The sequence below is a fragment of the Sphaeramia orbicularis genome, chromosome 24 (genome assembly GCF_902148855.1).
Source record: "Sphaeramia orbicularis chromosome 24, fSphaOr1.1, whole genome shotgun sequence".
Taxonomy (NCBI): domain Eukaryota; kingdom Metazoa; phylum Chordata; class Actinopteri; order Kurtiformes; family Apogonidae; genus Sphaeramia; species Sphaeramia orbicularis.
The window spans coordinates 4,836,569-4,855,655 of NC_043979.1; the positions used below are offsets into that span (position 1 = coordinate 4,836,569).

The 19,087-nt window shown below is 39.8% G+C and overlaps 1 long non-coding RNA gene across 1 annotated transcript; it reads right to left on the reverse strand.

Moving 5' to 3' along the window:
• Positions 1-221: 221 nt before the first annotated feature.
• On the reverse strand, positions 222-4,136 carry LOC115414708 (uncharacterized). The gene is made up of 3 exons (XR_003934705.1): positions 4,061-4,136; positions 2,099-2,103; positions 222-232 (listed from the first exon to the last, which is right to left on the reverse strand). It is a non-coding gene; the product is annotated as an uncharacterized LOC115414708 (long non-coding RNA).
• Between the last annotated feature and the right edge of the window lie 14,951 nt (positions 4,137-19,087).

Consider the following 19,087-nt stretch of genomic DNA (forward strand, 5'->3'; position numbering starts at 1 on the left):
GTCAAACTCATTTTAGGTCAGGGGTCACATTCACCCCAATATAATCTAAAGTGGACTGGACCGGTAAAATAGTAACAGTGAAAAAAGTAAAATTACATTAGGATAATGTTTACATCCACAATGTTTCCTTAAAAATCTGAAAAACATTAACAATTTGAAAAATATTAGGAAAAACAAGGGCAATTTTCACAATATTCTTCCTCATTTGATCATTTACACATATGCATTACAACTTACATGACAATTACAAATACATAAAACATTTAGTAACAGGCAGAATATTGGTAAAATTGCATTTACATCTCTTAAGACATTTCAAGCTATTCATATTTGTTCAGGTTATTCACATATTTCGTTTGTTAATATCAACATTTTCATGTAATTTTACTTTTTTTTTTTTTTTTTTTTTTACATGAAAACAAAGATCAGTTGCCATTATTTATAGGTTATTATGGTAATATTTTACTGGTCTGACCCAGTTGAGATTTAATTGGTCTATATGTGGAACCTGAATTAAAATGATTTTTACACTATTGACTGATCATTTCTTCAGTGTAATTTTTGCATTTCATAAATTCATCCTACAGGCCGGACCTGTGCTTTAAGAAATTAAAGTTTTAGTGAACTATAACTGCATTATATCCACCATTTGGAATAGAGGCCTAAAACAAAAATTGTTTTGCACAATATCCATAGCAGTGCAGATGGGACAGTAGGCCAAAAAAGCTGTTGGTCAGGTTTAAAATCGTGGCTTGATTTAAACCAAACCCTTTTAAATATGACAGTCTTTGTATCAGAAAGCCCTGAAGGCAAACATCTTCCACAGGCCACTGAATAACCTTAAAGGAGTGATGTTTTGCTTTGTTAAATGGAATTCTTCATTTTCCAACATTTCCCTGTGGTCTCCATACACTGTAAATGCTCTGCTTGGGTCTGAATTCTTCATTCATTCAACTCCACAGGTCCATCTTCAACCCTATTTCTGAGTAATGACACCAGGAAGGTGGTTTGGAGCGCTGGCCCTTTAAATGCACATGAGCCACTTCAGGCCCCGCCCCCTCCAGGTTGTTGGCTGTGCTGCTCTGTCCCGTTCAACCAACAACTGAACATTTGAGGTAATCTACTTGAAGTTTGGACATATTTTCAGTATGGACTACAACCGCTGCTGCTGACAAACAGTTATGTCAAACTGGACCGTATATGTGCAAATGTCATGACGTAACTAGTTATAGACATAACAAATTAAGAAGGAATTGAAACAAGTTGTAGAAATCCACTCAATTTTTGCTGGAATGAATATAAAGATAGCTTTGCAGCACTTGGTTCCAATTCAAACTTTATGAACTATTAGGGTCCAAATACACAAATAAATGAACCACAGACTAATAAAAGTGGGTTTAGATAAATATGAGCCCTTGAAACCTCTCATGCATAGTGGTCATTATAGCGGACAGCTATTCTACAGCTGTTCTTTTGTATATTCATGGATTTTGTTACTTTAGTTTCATATCAACCAGCACATTGGATGCTAATACATCATCCCATACACTGCATTTGATAACATTACTGTAACTTTGCTGTTCTTCATAAACCTGATCTATCATGTTTGACTGTAAATGAATTCCTTGTTATTGATACTAGACTGTAATTAACAACAAAAATTTGTTGTTGTTTTTTTTTGCATATTATCTCCATGAAGTGAGTAATGACAACTAGAATATGTTAAAATGTGAGAAAACATCAGATTAGCAGCATCAAAATGTTTTTATTTCAGAGTTTTTGCAAAGTATATCAGTAAATACATGTTTCTTTGCTTCATAAATTAAACGCATGGTGTCCAGCTTAGTGGACATTTTTGCAGCTCTATAAAAAAAATTTCAATCACATTGTTTTTTAATGCCTAAAGAGGAATAAAATCACTCAAGAAAAAAATCTTGATTGTTTTCATAATTCATGCATGAAAGGGTTAAAGAGGTAAACACAACAATTAAAAAAAAAAAAAAATCCAAATATCTGCAAAAATGTGTGCAGTGACGCTCTGCTCCATTCAGACCATCCACTTGACAACAGAGAGTGAAGAAATGTTGCAGAACATTACAGCAACTGTATGATGTGCTATTTTTACTCTGTTCCTGCATAGATTTGCACTTTCAATAATCACTGAAACACACTGTTGTGATTGCAGAGCTAGAGAAAACGGATGTCTAATGGAGCGTAGCACGTAAAGCTTTACACCAACAATAGAGTCAGAATAGTCAAGAGTGAAGTGAACAAGTTTTTGTCACCACACACACTTTCATATTCAACAGGAGAACCTTGTCATTATCAGTTATTACCATTAAAATAGAGACGTATCAAAGGCGAATGTTCCGTCTGCACACTGCTGTACATGCTAACTCCAAGTATTTCAGTTCCACTAAAAGTGATGGCTGCACTTCTTTTCTGTATCAGAAAAACAGATGTGAGCTCATGAGAGGCTCAGATAATGAAGCTGCACTTTGGAAGGTTGTCATGGCGATGATGAGACCCAGAAGTGATTTGCCCTCATGAGTCCAGAGCCTCACACTGTTTGATGAGATGAGTCTCCACGGCTCTGCCCTCTCCTTCTGAGAGATACTGAGTGGCTTTAAAAGGACACACATGCACTTGGGACTGTGTACACAAACACACAAAACACACTCCTACTACACATTAGCAGCCTTGTACCCGCACAAAATAACACAGATGAGAATTTAGAAAACAATTGAAATGATGAATTTGCACTATAATGGCCTGATTACACCTGCTTTTAAAAACAGGCCAAACATGCTGATCAGCAGATCTCACTGCAGTGATAACTCTGGGAAAAAAACAGACTTCTGCAACAATTTAGCTTCAGGTCCAGAGTTAGCTTCAGGCGAAATGGAAAACCAGAGTCCACAACAGAGCCAGTGGTGTTAGAGCACACAAGCATGTTTCCCTCCTTTGCTGAGATTGGGTTAAATGAGCATAAACCTCTAAAATAACCGACATAAAGGCATGTCACCACGTTACGGTGCATTTCATCTCTCTTGGAAGTTGCACATGATTCAGAAACAATCTGTCAACTCAGCAACCAAGATGAATATTAGTTGATCACAATGAGCCACAATGTGTATTTTGCAGATTTAAACACATTAATAATATGTCCACAATATAGAAGTTGGACAGTAATGGACTGAACAGGATTGATTTAACCCTTTCATGCATAGTGGTCACTACAGTGGACAGTTATTTTACATCTGTTCTCTTGTATATTCATGGGTTTTGTTGTTTTAGTTGCATTTCAGCCAACACAGTGGATACTTATGCATCATCCCATACACTGCAATTCATACGATTACTGCCTTTTTGCATATTATCTGCATGAAGATAGTAATAACTAGTATTACAGTATGTTAAAACGTGAGAAAACATCAGATTAGCTGCATGAAAAATGTTTTTATTTCAAAAAATTTCAATCGCATTGTTTTTTTCATGCCTATAGAGGAATAAAAACACTCAGGAAAAAAGTCTCAACTATGGTTCTCATAATTCAAGCATCAAAGGGTTAATTAGAAACTAGAAAAGCACTCGGAGAGCGCAGACCTCCGCCAAGGCAGATCTGCACCCCCCCCTTGATCACCACCAAAATTTAATCATTTGCTCCTTGTGCCAGTATCAACATTTCTTGAAAATTTCATGAAAATCTGTCCATAACTTTTTGAGTTATTTTGCTAATTAATTAACCAACCAACCAACCAACCAACCAACCAACCAACAAACAAACCCTGGCAAAAACATAACCTCCTTGGTGGAGGTAATGAATACGACAGAGAAATATTATATTACTACACCATTATACACTATCTATTATATTATATTACTCAAGCTTTCACTAATGTTGATGTACGGAGCAGCCGTCTTGGTTTTTGTTGTCAGGATTTATTTCTGACTTCAGGAGGAGCAAATGACCTGTTCATTTCTCAGTTCAGTTAAGCTGTGTGCATAACTAAGTGGTAAGCCGTGTTCGCTACCTGTGAACCTAATGACCTAATATAACAAGGCTTACACTGTTGGGAGCTGACAGCAAAGGTATATCCCAGAAATCCCCCCAATCCTCTGCTCCCCCAACCATTCGGAAAAAACACACCACCTGGTGTCAAAATATGACAGTACATAAACTCAGAATAGTGGCATGAAAAAAGAGAAATGTTAGACAATGGATATGAACTCAATTTAAACTACATCGACCTGATAGTGGCAGAATAATGGTCAGAGAACCCATTTTTCAACACAAAACTCCACCTAGTCAACATATATATATATATATATATATATATATATATATATATATATATATATATACACTACTGGTCAAAACTTTTAGAACACCCCAATTTTTCCAGTTTTGTATTGAAATTCAAGCAGTTCAAGTCCAATGAACAGCTTGAAATGGTACAAAGGTAAGCGGTGAACTGCCAGAGGTAAAAAAAAAAAAAAAAAAAGGTAAGGTTAAACAAAACTGAATAATAATGTACATTTCAGAATTATACAAAAAGGCGAACAAGAAATGGGTTAACAACTTAAAGCAGTTCTGCAGCAATGGAGGTTGATCAAGCCTGGAAAGTTGGTGCTACCAATTCCTACAGGTGTCCCAACATTTGTGAATTCCTTCCAACCCCCTGTGTCTGTTGGAACACACTTTGGTACCATACCGTTATGAGCATTATTTGAACAGTATTGCACTGCAGAAAGTAGTGTGTTACTAAAAAAATGGAAAAGAGGAAAAGGCAATTAATGATAGAAGAGAGAAAGACCATCATAACACTTAAAAATTTAAGTCTTTCCTACAGAGAAATTGCCAAGAAAGTCCAGGTGTCAGTAAGTCCAATTTCCTTCACCATCCAAAGGCACTCAGAAACTGGACTGGGAAATGCTGACAGGAAGAAGTCTGGCAGAGCCAAAGACACAACAGAAGCAGAAGTAGAGTTTGTGACAGTCAACAGCTGGAGTGAGAGGTGACTCACAGGACAACAGCTTCAAACACAGTGAAGATAGTGGTCGTAGTAAGCAAGTCTGAGTTCATACTGTTAAGAGAAGACTTCCAGTTGCAGGTCTGATCAGTCCAGAACACCTTCTTCCAGTCTTCAGCAGTCCACTGGTGCTGTTTCATGGCCCAGCCAAGCCTCTTTTTCTTATTCTGAAGTTTCAGCAATGGCTTTAGCTGCAACTGGACCCATCAAACCTGCAACTGGAAGTCTTATGTATCTATCTATCTATCTATCTATCTATCTATCTATCTATCTATCTATCTATCTATCTATCTATCTATCTATCTATCTATCTATCTATCTATCTATCTATCTATCTATCTATCTATCTATCTATCTGTGGCCCACTTGACATTATATGTGTCTGTATGCAGCCCTAGTTAAAATGATTTTGATACCCCTCATCTACACTAGTTACTACGCTTAAATTAATCTTACAAAAACTTATATTTAGGCAGTAGGAACAATATTTGTTAGGGTTAGGGAAAGTTTAAGACATAAAAAACAAATCCCAATGTAGTTATTAATATTTTAATATTACAGCAATGTTTTCTTGACTCAAACTGAAGTGCTTTTATCGCCTGAACCATAGTTTATGCTGCTCTAAATTGGACATCACATATTGTAAAATTATACCCTGGAGCGTCATTGGTATAATATAACATTGAACAGTATTCAGATGTGGGTGAAGAAACTTGAACTTGCTTGACTTGTTGACAGTGAAAAGGCTTCATCAGTTATGTTCGAGGACTGTAAAACTGTCATGATTAAGAGGTTTTTCTTTGTGTGTTGTCATTTAGGACCTTAAACTATAAAAATATAAGTGTTTAAGTTAATACAATGGGTCGTACACTTAAAAAAAAATTACATAAAAGCAAAATGCAAGTTAAACAGTGGTGATATGATGACAGAAAAAAGAAAAAGTTGAATTGTGTGTATGGTTGAATTCAAATGACCTCTGACGTCTGATTTTATGGTCAGTGCTGTCATCCATAACAAATTAGAGCACATTTCACTAGAGACACTTAAATGCCTTCCACTACACAAAGCTAAAATCCTCAATGATTTCATGAGTTTCCTTCAGCAACACCACCCTTAACTGCTGTTGGAAGATTTATTTTTGGAAGGAGGGGGGTTCAAAGTCACTGAACGGAGCACGCCCAATTTGATGATCAATCCCGTGGCTGCACTTCAGCGCATAAAACTTCCCCTGGCTGTGCTTTTGTTGGCCGGCTTGGCAGGGAAGACTACAGCGATGTGACGCAAACGTGGACCTCGGGGTGCTCCGGCTTGGACACAGCTAGTTGGATTTGATGTCCCAGGGCGGTGGCATGTTAGCCGAGGGCTGTTATTATTCTGTCTTCCTGTTTGGCACTGCTCACACAGAGCAGTAAATACCTGCTGGCTGCAATCTTACATCTGGGCCTGATAAAAACCACGATACTGCAGCTAAGCCTCGATCTACTGCGAGTCCAAGTCTATTAGGCTCTGCTGTCTTCCTGTCATGTCACTGCTGTGAAACAACACTTAAAAATCAGCTGTCGCCTGTTTTGGAGGCGCGCAGCTAATTTGCACACGTGCTACACTTGCATTGCAAACATTCCAGCTGTTTACTTTTACCCTCGTGTGGCTGAGTTTCCTTAAAACTTCTCCTCCTGCTTTGCAGGGGAGTTCAAAGCTGACCTGATTTTATTTCAGCTACACAACACCTGCAGACTGAAAGAGACGATTCATCTCTAAATCTGGCAGTGTCTGGATATCTGTGACTACTGCGTATGTGTGTGTGTGTAGTCATTGTATTTTCACGTGTGCCATCATCCCCGGCGGATACGAGCCGCATAAATCTGGCCTCATCGTTAATGAAAGTCACAGAAAAATTCAACAAAGAACAAAGTCTTGGTCCAAACCATCTCTCTGTCACTTGCCAGGAATCCAGATGGTACAAGTCTATACATCACAGTATAATGTGCTTTCATTGTACACAGCCTTGTTTGGTATGTTGTGTGGATCTTTTGTGGCAAGTGTTCACAAAAGTACATTCACTGAGTGCAGAACCTCTGACTTGACCACAGACACCACTGTCTTTGTCCCGTCTTAGAGCAGGACGACATAACAGTGACATTGTCCTTCAGCTGTGGCTACGGAGCGACACTAGCAGTTAAAAAGGCATTTCATTAACTTTGCACCCTCCAATTCATAATACAAATATTTCTGTAATGACACGTCAAGCCCAGAGGCACCAAATATGCCAAAAGAACAAAAGGCTCTCAACCGATAAGGACGAACGAAACTGTGGAAAGGCCCCGTCTTCGAATTCCCTTGTATGACGACATGCACTGGTACTTCAGGCATTTCCTTTCATGTTCTAAAAAATGGCAGAAATGCACTTGTTCATTCATAAAGAGGAAGCGTCACACCCAAAGTGGAGCCAAATCAATTCTTTTTTCAGGCTTTATCTTGTCAGGTCACGGTGGTAGTGCACGACATAAGGTAACCCTGACAATCCTTCCACACCACTGGACTTCCATGTATTCTGTCCAGAATGTTGTGGGAATTTGCAGAATAGCTCATTCTGAACAAAAACTGCCAGATTCAGATCATTTTCAAATGGTTTACAACCATGTAGCAAGAAAACAAGCTAATGCAAAGTGGCATTGTTATTAGGTGTCTGAATCACCTTAAATGTTCAGTCTATCCTTTAAATTTACTTTCATAAATGGAAAATCATATTCATGATTATGCTTCCATTAATGTATAACGGTTTTAAAGGAGGGTTTTTTTTGTAACCTTACAATGAGCCACTGATGGAGGGACCAGCTCCGTCATGTTGTGCAACTATTTTTCTACAATAGGATGGAATGCACTTCTTCTTTTTTTTTTTTTTTTTTTTGTTTAATGGCAGGGAGCCTTTGTTTTCAGTGTCACCTTAGAGGAGGAAGAATAGAAGGCATTGACGGAAGATGGAATATCACAAATAACCACTAAATATCACAAACTCTTCCCTTGGTTTGTGGGTGTTTAATGTGGTGGGGGGTGGGTTGTGTGGTTGTGGGATGTGAGGATGCTAACACCCTCCAAACAATTACTGTCTGTTTATTTTCAGATAATTTAACAAGTTTTCCCAAGTTTGCAGAAAACTGTGGAGCACAGGTGAAGTGTTTGGAGATCGTTCCATAAGAGAATATGCAACTTTTAAACTGTACAATAAAATAAATCAATGTTGCATTATTTTGAGACATTATTTTTGAGATCTTTGTACTAAACTGTGGACAATGTGAGCAGAAAACCAAGATGTGACAAATGACAAAAAGTGAGTGTAAAAACTAAAACATCCTAATATTGTGCAATTTTAGAACTACAAATGAACTGACAGAACAATCTGTTAATTCTTTTTTTTCCCAACCATCCTTATCTGGGCTTGGGGACTGACTAAAGTGACCCCAAAGAGACACTCTGGAGGAGTTACTTAGGTTAGTTATTCATTTGTTGATTAGTTTTTATTTTCATTTTTTTCAGTTTGGTTTGGTTTTAAACTTGCGGTCCACTTAGGGTCAGGGTTAGGGATGACAACAAGTCACAGTAAAACGTGAACATTTTTAACCAGAACATTTTTAATTTTCAGTCTACATTAACAATGGAAATGTACTAAAACAGAGACAATAGAGAAAACAGTTAATGTCAGTGGGACTGATTTATATCCAGTGATTTGTTTCCGATAAAGAATGATATGTGTTTTCATGTCAGAGTCTCCAAAAGTCTCCAATAACACCAGATAAAGAGGATGGATTTGTCAGTCACTTTTTTGATAAAGAGTCTCTAGAGGGGTCTGAAAAATCACTAAATATACCAACAAAAGTCTAAGTGTGAAACACTGACTTTTCCAGCTACAGACAGACCGTGGGTTTACATGACTGGGACACAGGAAATCATCTGGTGTCATTTAGAGGAAAATGTGTGTGTTTTAGTGTTTGAGTCACTTTTAGAAAGTTGCTAAAAGTTTCCAAACAAATTTTAGAAGTAACTAAATTTGCTGCTAGGTTGCTTTTTAAAAAAAAAGTTGTTCAAGTAGTCTGAAAATCGATTCAATCTAGTAACAAAAGTTCTAAGTTAGCATCAATGGACTTGGAATGGGTAGCCCGAAGAAATAGCATGTTAGCGTCGCTGTGTCCCTGTGACAGTGGCGACAGTAGTTGACTGTGATGTAAACTGGGCATCTGTGAAGGGGGCTGCCCTCTGTGTCTTAATGCCTGGTTTTGGAAATGACAAGGGATGTCAAGTCACATTTTACACATTTTTCCAACTTGGACAAAATTGAATTCAATACATTTTGGAATTCTTTCTACTTAGCTCAATATTTGAACAGTAAATACAAAGCAGCTATGACATGACTTCCAGCTCTTGTCTTTATGTGGAATAAACCCCATGACCCTCTACTCACACAACAATGTGGTTAGTTGCAAACTCTACTCGAGCCAGAGATATTTGTCAGGCTGAGGCTGCTGGCAGTGGAAGACTGTAAAGAGTCTGAAGAGTGCCAAGTATGTGACAAATCTAAAGTTTAACAGAACTCAAACATGCTAAACACAGCGGAACTCTATACTTTTTTAATATATACATTCAGGTCTTTTCAACTATGAATCACGTAAGGATTGACATTCACTCTGAACTATACTGTATGTATGACATTCATGGAACCAAACCACTAGTCATTAACTAATCATGTTACAACTTTGCTATGTTACAACACTATGACCATACACCAGAAAGAACACACAAATATATGTCCATGACATCCAGCAGATAAAGTTTGGTACAGTTAATCCATTATTGGCACCATTTAGAAGACAAACTATGTGTTGCTTTTAGAGCTATAGAATATTATGCAACATTTTGCTCCCAGGCAAAACGTTGCATAATGTCCTTGCTCGGCCAGAGTTTGATGCCAACATATACAGTATCATTCATTTTATATGAGCTGCCACTGAGTTCACAAGACCTGTGTGAGACACACTATCATACTTGATTGGTATACCTTAATTCAATTTCATTGCTAACCAGTACAGGCTGTGTGCTAGTAGATGGCTCAGTGAAATTCCTTTTGCAAGTCCTTGTGGAATATGTGTTTCTAAAAAGCTTTGGAGTGCATACTATAAGATGAAGGAGAGATTAAGTTTAGCTCATAAATCAGATGGACATTGGCCAAATAATTACACACTAGAACATATTTTAGATTTCTCCAATGCTGGTTTGAGCCCAAGTTGTCATCTTTGTGAAAAAGTTTATATTTTGATGACACAGAAGTGAGTAACTGACAGCTATACTGATCAATCACTGTCAAAACTCATCAGATGGAACGACAGGGACTAATCCAGTGGTTGGCTGGTGGGCAGACTGCATTTTACTGAGTAGGAAGTCAGAAGCAGGACCTGTGATGTACTTGTTTTGACTTTCTTAGCCAGGGACAGCAGCTTGGCACCGTCCATCTATCGGTGGACTCTTCCGTTTGTTCAGTAACCTGATGTAGCTTTTGAGGTGGCTAACAGGCTAGCACGTTCCTGCCACAGGACCTCACTAAACTAGGTGGCTGAATTACAGCACTACCAGGTCTGTATCAGAAACCAGCACATATGTAGAAATGCAGCTACTTCCTGTCACCAGTATTTCAAAGGAATTTTCTGGGATTTAAATAAAACATTACTAACTTTGTTTTCCTTACCCAAGAAATCCATCCATCCATTCCATTATCTTCCGCTTATCCGGGGCCGGGTCGCGGGGGGTAACAGTCTAAGCAGGGATGCCCAGACTTCCCTCTCCCCAGACTCCTCTTCCAGCTCTTCTGGGGGGACCCCGAGGCGTTCCCAGGCCAGCCAAGAGACATAGTCTCTCCAACGTGGTCCTGGGTCTTCCCCGAGGTCTCCTCCCAGCAGGACATGCCCAGAACACCTCCCCCCGGGAGGCGTCCAAGGAGGCATCCGAAAAGATGCCCGAGCCACCTCAGCTGGCCCCTCTCGACGCGGAGAGCAGCGGCTCTACTCCGAGCTCCTCCCTGGTGACTGAGCTCCTCACCCTCTCCCTAAGGGTGCGCCCAGCCACCCTGCGGAGGAAACTCATTTCGATCCCGCTTGTATCCGGGATCTTGTCCTTTCGTCATGACCCAAAGCTCATGACCATAGGTGAGGGTAGGAACGTAGATTGACCGGTAAATCGAGAGCTTCGCCTCTCGGCTCAGCTCCTTCTTTACACAACCGACCGGTACAGCGACCGCATCACTGCAGACGCTGCACCGATCCGTCTGTCAATCTCACGCTCCATCCTTCCCTCACTCGTGAACAAGACCCCGAGATACTTAAACTCCTCCACTTGGGGCAAAGACTCCCCACCGACCCGGAAGAGGGCAGACCACCTTTTTCCGGTCGAGAACCATGGCCTCGGATTTGGAGGTGCTGATCCCTCATCCCGCTCGCTTCACACTCAGCTGCAAAACAGCCCCAGTGCACGCTGAAGGTCCAGTTCGATGAGGCCAACAGGACAACCATCACTCTGCAAAAAGCAGAGATGAAATCCTGTGGTCCCCCAAACCGGACCCCCTCCGGCCCTTGGCTGCGCCTAGAAATTCTGTCCATAAAAATTATGAACAGAACGGTGACAAAGGGCAGCCTGCCGGAGACCCAACATGCACCTGGAACAGGTCTGACTTACTGCCGGCAATGTGAACCAGGCTCCTGCTTTGGTCATACAAGGACCGGACTGCCCTTAGCAAAGGGCCCCGGGCCCCGGACCCCATACTCCCGAAGCACTCCCCACAGGATACCACAAGGGACACGGTTTTGAACGCCTTCTCCAGATCCACAAACACATGTGGACTGGTTGGGCGAACTCCCATGAACCCTCGGAGCACCCGATGGAGAGTATAGAGCTGGGTCCAGCGTTCCATGATCCAGGACGAAAACCGCATTGTTCCTCCTGAATCCGAGGTTCGACTACGGTCGGATCCTCCTCTCCAGTACCCTGGAATAGACTTTCCCCCTATGCCTATTCTTATCGGTCAGCCTCGAGGAAATTTCTGGCAAACCATCCGGCGCCTCAGGAGGGGAAAGCAGTGCGCCACCAACACTGTTTACAGTGGAAGTGGGGAGCTGCTGACCTCGACTGGGGATGTTGTCGGACGGTGGAAGGAATACTTCGAGGATCTCCTCAATCCACTGCCACGTCTTCCAGTAGAAGAAGCAGAGGCTGAGGTATCAGAGGTGGACTTGTTCATCACCCAAGCTGAAGTCACCGAGGTGGTTGGCAAGCTTCCTCGGTGGCAGGGCACCGGGGGTGGATGAGATTCGCCCTGAGTACCTTAAGTCTCTGGGATGTGCAGGGACTGTCTTGGTTGACACGTCTCTGTAACATCGTTGTGGTGGTTGGGGAACAGTACCCATGGATTGGCAGACCGGGGTGGTGGTTCCCCTTTTTAAGAAAGGGACCGGGGATGTGCTCCAACTATAGGGGGATCACACTCCTCAGCCTCCCGGGGAAGTCTATTCCCAAGAATCCATTAATTGTTTTTTCTTTTTTTTCTGAAGAATGCCTCAGCACCAATAAAATAAAGCAGATTAAAGGTTCAACATTTAAGAACTGTGTGAGTGAAATTTGTGTGGGAGTCCTATTGCTGGTAGTCAGACATTCATTGACATTTCCAAGACATGTTTAAGCTAACAGTAGTCAGCACAAGAAAACTGAAGCAAAATAGAAACACTAAAGAAGTCAGGAGTGAGTAGTAGTAGTAGTAGTATCAGTGTACATGTCATCGTGGATGTAAAACTCTCCCAATGCTACAACTGGACTAGAGCTGTGGTTGATTGCTTGGGTGGTGCTCAGAATGCTTGAAACAAAACAGGGACAAGAAGTTGTTTTGGTCAAACGTGCACATGATGAGCACGTTGTTGTATTAAAAATGACTAAAGGCTCATTTATTATCTACATTAGACTATTGTATACAGATAAAATCATGCACAAATTGCATTCACTTTGTGCGTATTTCAGTAAATTGCATGTACAAACAGCAGCCTGGAGGGAAATTCGAAGAGATTTTCTTCCTCTACTCTAACCAAAAAAAAAAAACTCTTAGTGTTTGGCCTGAATGTTAAGTCAGAGCCGTATCCTCTAGTGGATTGATTGCCAAACGCTCAGTATTAATGTAGTGACGTTTATACTGTTTGGAACTGCTGGATTCATCTGTTTTTGTATGTATGAAGAGTATAAATGAGTCTTTAATGCCTACAAAAGTTAAGAGTACATAAAACTTGCCATTTTCTGGGTGGAACTGCAGCTCAGATGTTTGTTCTTTCATGTAGTGACGTAAACTTCAAAGTGATAATTCTCAGACAGCGGAAGAAGGTGAATGACAATCCTGCTTACTGAGAACATGTTCACCTGTATTTTGGCTGAGTTCCTCCAGTAAGTCAGATTAATAGATTGTCAGCAACTGAGACTGTTGTTAACTTGGGAATGGAGTTACCAATTGAAAAAAAAAAAAAAAAAAAAAAAACACTTCCCCCGAGCACAAAACAAGACTTCAAATAACTACAAACACTAATGGTACAATTGAGGTTGGTCTGTACGCTAACGTGCTACAAGCTGCCTACTGTCTTCAGAATCCTTTCATATCTTTAAATAACTGTCATTTCCTTTCAGTCTATCAGACAGGACTGGTCAGTTGGCCAAAATATATATTAAAAAATAATGTACTGTCAAATATTAGTGACTGGAAGTTGCATTTAGCACATGGTTAGAGAAAATCATATTTCTGAAAAAGAGGAAGTCATTACACCAGCCCTTGCTTGACTGGACAAACTTCCCAAAGTAAGCTTCCTGTAAACTAGTCAAGATATATTTTTTGTCAGTTTGTCAACTTCAGTTTATTTGTTTGGGGGCGTCTGCTAGGTATAATTGGCTAGAGATGACATAAAAAACAACCTTCTTGCTAACTCACCTTATTTGTAGGGATGTCCCAATCCAATCTAAAGATCGGTATCGACTGCCAGATTGGCAGTTTTTAGAAAATTGGGTCGGATTTAGTCACGAAATCGGGCCTGTCCGGGCCTGGTTTTTGGGGTGGGGGTGGGGTGGGTGAACAAACATCCTGCCCCATCAAGTTAAAGTTTCTGAAGGTAGGGGAAAAGGAAAATTAGCTCCACTAGAGCAGGAGGCTTAAAGAATTAGTAAAGAGTCCTATAAGTTTCACTTGCCACTTTATGGTTCGGTAGGGATGCTCGAGTGTTGGGTTTTTTTTAACCCGCAGGGTTTTCGTGGAATTATTTGACCCGAACCAACCTGCCCAGCAAATAAACTGACATTCTTTTGACCCACCCCAACCCAACCTCAAGTAACCTGATGATCCCGCATCACTAACATACAGCACGGAACGCACCCACATATAGTACCTGGACAGACTTTTACCATAGACGTGCTATAGCAGTAGCAAACATACGGCCTGCGGGCCAAAACCGGCCCGCAAAGGTTCTAATTTGTCCCACAGTATGAATTTGGAAAGTTGCAAAAATTATACTAAAGTTATTAAGAGTCAAAGGTGTCATAGTTGTTTTAGTTCAGGGTCCACATTCAGCCCAACTGTGATCTCAAGTAAAATAATAGCATAATAACAAATAAATAATGACTCCAAATTTAAATCAAAATTCCATTGTAAACAGTTGGTATGGGATCAGTATCAGCAAAACTAATCCTAAAAAAAATCAGATCGAAAGCAAAAAAATCTAGATCGGGACATCACTACTTATTTGCAGTAGCAACATTTCTACAGTCCAACAAACCATAACTGAAGGAAAGCAACTGATGAGAGTGCACATATGCGAGGGGGCTTCAAAAAGTTTGTGAAAAAGAACATAGCTTTGACGTGGTTTAAATGGCACGGCCCACAGTTTTACACAGATGGACTTCAAGGCTGGTATCAGCACTTACAGAAATTGTATTCACCCTAGACGGAGCATATGTTGAAAAATAACGTCATAACTTAAACTTCTGTTTCCAACTGTCCTTTTTCCATGAACTTTTTGAAGCCCCCTCATACTGTAGAATACATAGAGGAGGTCATATGCACTGGATACTATCATTAATAGTTCACCCAAATTGGTATATTTGGAATATAATTCTGCCAGCACAAGTACATAAGAGGTAACTCGCATATGTTCCGAAATATTGTAACATTATCCCTCATAAAAATAAGTGAAAGAGCAACGATGACTGTGGCTCAGGTGGAGAAGGAGACAGAAAGAGAAAGGATCTTAGGCTGAGTGGAAATCTGTGGTGTGTGATGATTATTCTCTGCTCTGGGGCTTTTCTCATTGGGTGTGACCACAAACGTTTATAGTGACCACATTTGAAATACTTTCAAACCCTGCTTTGCTTATGGATACAATTAAGTAACTCCCTGGAGCAGATTTCATCTCATAAAACTGTATCTGATATGATTAAAGAACATTTCTTATGACATCTTGTTTTGTCATAAAAAAGAAAAACATTTTGTCTTAATTAAAGTTGCAACAATCCAGAAAAAAAAGCCCCCTCGCTCAGGAAGCAAAGTTCTGTGTGCACTGAATTTGTGTTGCCATATAGATTATTTTCAGCCCTGATGTAACATATGATTCACAATTCAGCCCAAGACCATTGAAATCTATTCATTTATCATGCTCTTAAATGATTCAAGAAAAAAGAAGTTTCCCGTAAAACTCACTGACCTCTCTGACCGTTCAGGGTTTTTCCCTACTGTTAGAAATGTAGATGCTTCACCTATACCCTGAAGAAGTAAAACACATCTGAGACTTTCCACCACTTGGAAGGAAAAATACAGTATCAGCATGACAAGGCTGTACTGTTTATTAGTAATAAACTTTCTAAAATGTTTTTAAATTACTATGGTTAAACTTTGGTGTGAATTCATCCTTGAGCAGATTTGTTTTTTGTTTTTATTAGCTAACAATACTGGTGCAAAATATTACAACAAAAGCAGATGTAGGAGTAAAAATAAAAATAAAAGCACCTAACCCTTCATAAACCAGGAGAAAACCCTGGATGGTTATCAATGGGACGATATTCTTATACATAAGTAAGGTCTAAATATTCTGAAGAACTAGGACATCATGTCCATGAATCACATGTTCTGTACAAAGTTGAAGTTTTTAACACTAATCATTAAAGGCAACTCTAATAAATTCATACTTAGTAGCAGTTACAGTTGTCCAAAAATTAAATCCTTGCAAATAATGAGAAACATGACATGCACAACTGCCAGAACTATATCCAAAATGAGGACTTTTTTTTTTCTTTTAAAAGCTAGTGTAGAATTATCTTAGAAAACATTGTCAGTGACAGAGTGGATCAGTTACTAATTAAACTAATGTGATAAGACTTCATTAAGCAAGTCAACATAATGAGAGCAGAGTAACACTCAGAAAACCCTTTTTCTAAATGACCCTGTGTAGGTGGTGACTTTAGAAGGGTCTGGTTCCATTTGGCTGCCATATAGTGTCTCATAGAAATACCAAATCAAATGCAGTGAGTTCTTTAGGGTTCACGACTCTGCTTGGACCCTTGACTACGTGCAGCTCCTTGTGTTAAGTACAGCTCTGTTAATAGAATAGAATAGAAATAGAATAGAATAGAATAGAATAGAATAGAATAGAATAGAATAGAATAGAATAGAATATCTTTATTGTCATGTACAGGTACAATGAAATAAAAAGTGCAATTGTCCTAGGTGCCATAAAAAGTAAAAATAATGTATATAAAAGAGTATAAAAAAGAAAAATATAAAAGGAAAACCCTGATGGCATAAATATCAAAAAAGCAGCATAAAAAAAGAGTGTTACTAGAAGTATAAAAGACACATAAAACATCATCATATACTCTGGACAACATTAAGCATTCCACACAAATTAGTTAATGTCCAGCCAGTATTCAGTGCAAATTCTGGCCCTGGGATAAAAACTGTTTTTTAGGACAGTTTGTGCTGGCCTGTAGTGTCCGGAAAACATCTGCCAGAGGGTAAAGTTCAAAAAGTGGAAAGCCAGGGCGAGTTGCATCTCTGATGATATTCCGTGCCCTCCTGAGACAGTGGGAACTGTAGAGGTCCTCCAGGGAAGGAAGGGGGCAGCCGGTGGTCTTCTGGGCCATGGTGATTGACCCTTTGGAGCGCCTTCCTATTCGCTGCCGTTACAGCTCCAATACCACACACAGATGCAGTACGTCAGGATGCTTTGTATGGCACATCAGTAAAAAGACACAAGCAGGTTCTTGGGAGAGATGGTACTTCCTGAGAGTCCTCAGAAAATAAGTCTCTGCTGTGCCTTTTTTAGCTTACTGGCCAATAGGCTGTAAGCTACTGTCGTCATGCGGCCTCCGGGTGGCGGCGTTCTGTCGTCTGTTACAAAAATTTCAATGGTCTTCTTCTCAACTACAATTCCAATTGACTTCAAACTCGGTATACAGCTTCTTTATGATGATGTCAACACAAGGTATTGAAATTATTTCGATCCGGATCTGATTCTGGATTTGGTGTGACTTTGACAATTTTCCCATTATAACAGATAAGAAGTGGATTGATACAAAAATCAGTATCAATGATATCAAGTTGGAATTTGAATTTTTTTTACAGATCTGATTGGAATATGACCAAAACATGGGCTATTTCTGTAATATAATAAATAACTGGATGATAATAAATGGCATCTGGATACATTTCCCAAAGCTTTTAATATGGCCGGTAAGCTACAGGGCCAGTGGTCCTATTTTTAATGACGGCTCTGGTGTTGGCTCTAATACTAGTTTAGTGCTGATAAGGTCTTGGTCCTTTGCACACCTGCTGAGCTAGACTTTAAGGAACAGAAATGCATTTTATTCTTAACAGAAAACTTGACTTTAATGGTGGTTATGAGGTTTCCCTTCTGTCACTCAGCTGGTGGTACCATTAGCTTGGCAAGTTTCACCGTGCTTCCACCGTGTTGTTAAAATCTGGTCAGCTAAGACTAAGAGCCAAGATGGGGATGGCCAAAACAAAAACACAAGGATCCAAAGGCTCGTCGAAAAACCAATGGGTGTTCACTACTTCTATATGCTGCTCATACTTGCAGATGTGGCTGTCTGCTTGTCGCTTATGACTTTGTGGAGGAGTTTGTGTTGTCCTGGGAGCCAGTTGTTTTTGGATAGTCGTTAACTCCATTTTTTAGCTAACGGTGGCGGGTGTTGATGTTGTTGTGAGAAAAACCATCACATCCTTTTTATTTAGGAAACCCATCAAAGTCCTCTACGAATAAATAAAACAAATCATTCCACATTTTCAATTTTGTCTAAAAAATATAAAATAATACGTAATTTCTTCACGTTGTTCCATAATCTATATGTGACTAATGAGTGATATTTCAGTTTCTATAAATAGGGGATGGACCTCACGAAATCACGTTGTATGTCATGCCAGTTCATATGGCATTTGGCGTGCTGTACATACGCATTTTCGTCCTTTTGCGTGGTATTCAAGGCCATTTGATCACATGCCAATTTACGCCAAGACCTCCAGTTCACATAACCATAACCCTAACCCTTAGTGCGTGGTATTTGATGCGGTGTGAACATACACGCAGAAAGCCTATAATGCGTACAGATAACATGCCAATAGAGGGTATGAACATGATGTCACCGCAAGTAGAAGTCCCTCTTTCCGACCACTGAGTGGCAGAAAGAGGGAGATGAGTGACAGCGTTGGCTTCAATACTGTCTAAACTTAAGAACAACATTGAATAAAAAATGGGGCAGAGCTGTTGTGAGACTGATTGTATTTTCAGGTTTGAAAAGCAGTGGAAGCTATCGTTTTACAGGCACCGAAAGCCAAAGAAAAGAGACGTAGATGGATCCACAAATCCAGGAAACCAAACCTAGATCTGTGGATCCAGTTTGGTATCAGGTAACATTAATTTATGCTGTATTTTGGGTAAAATCAGACCTTAAATGACATATTGTTTTGGCTAACGTTATGACTT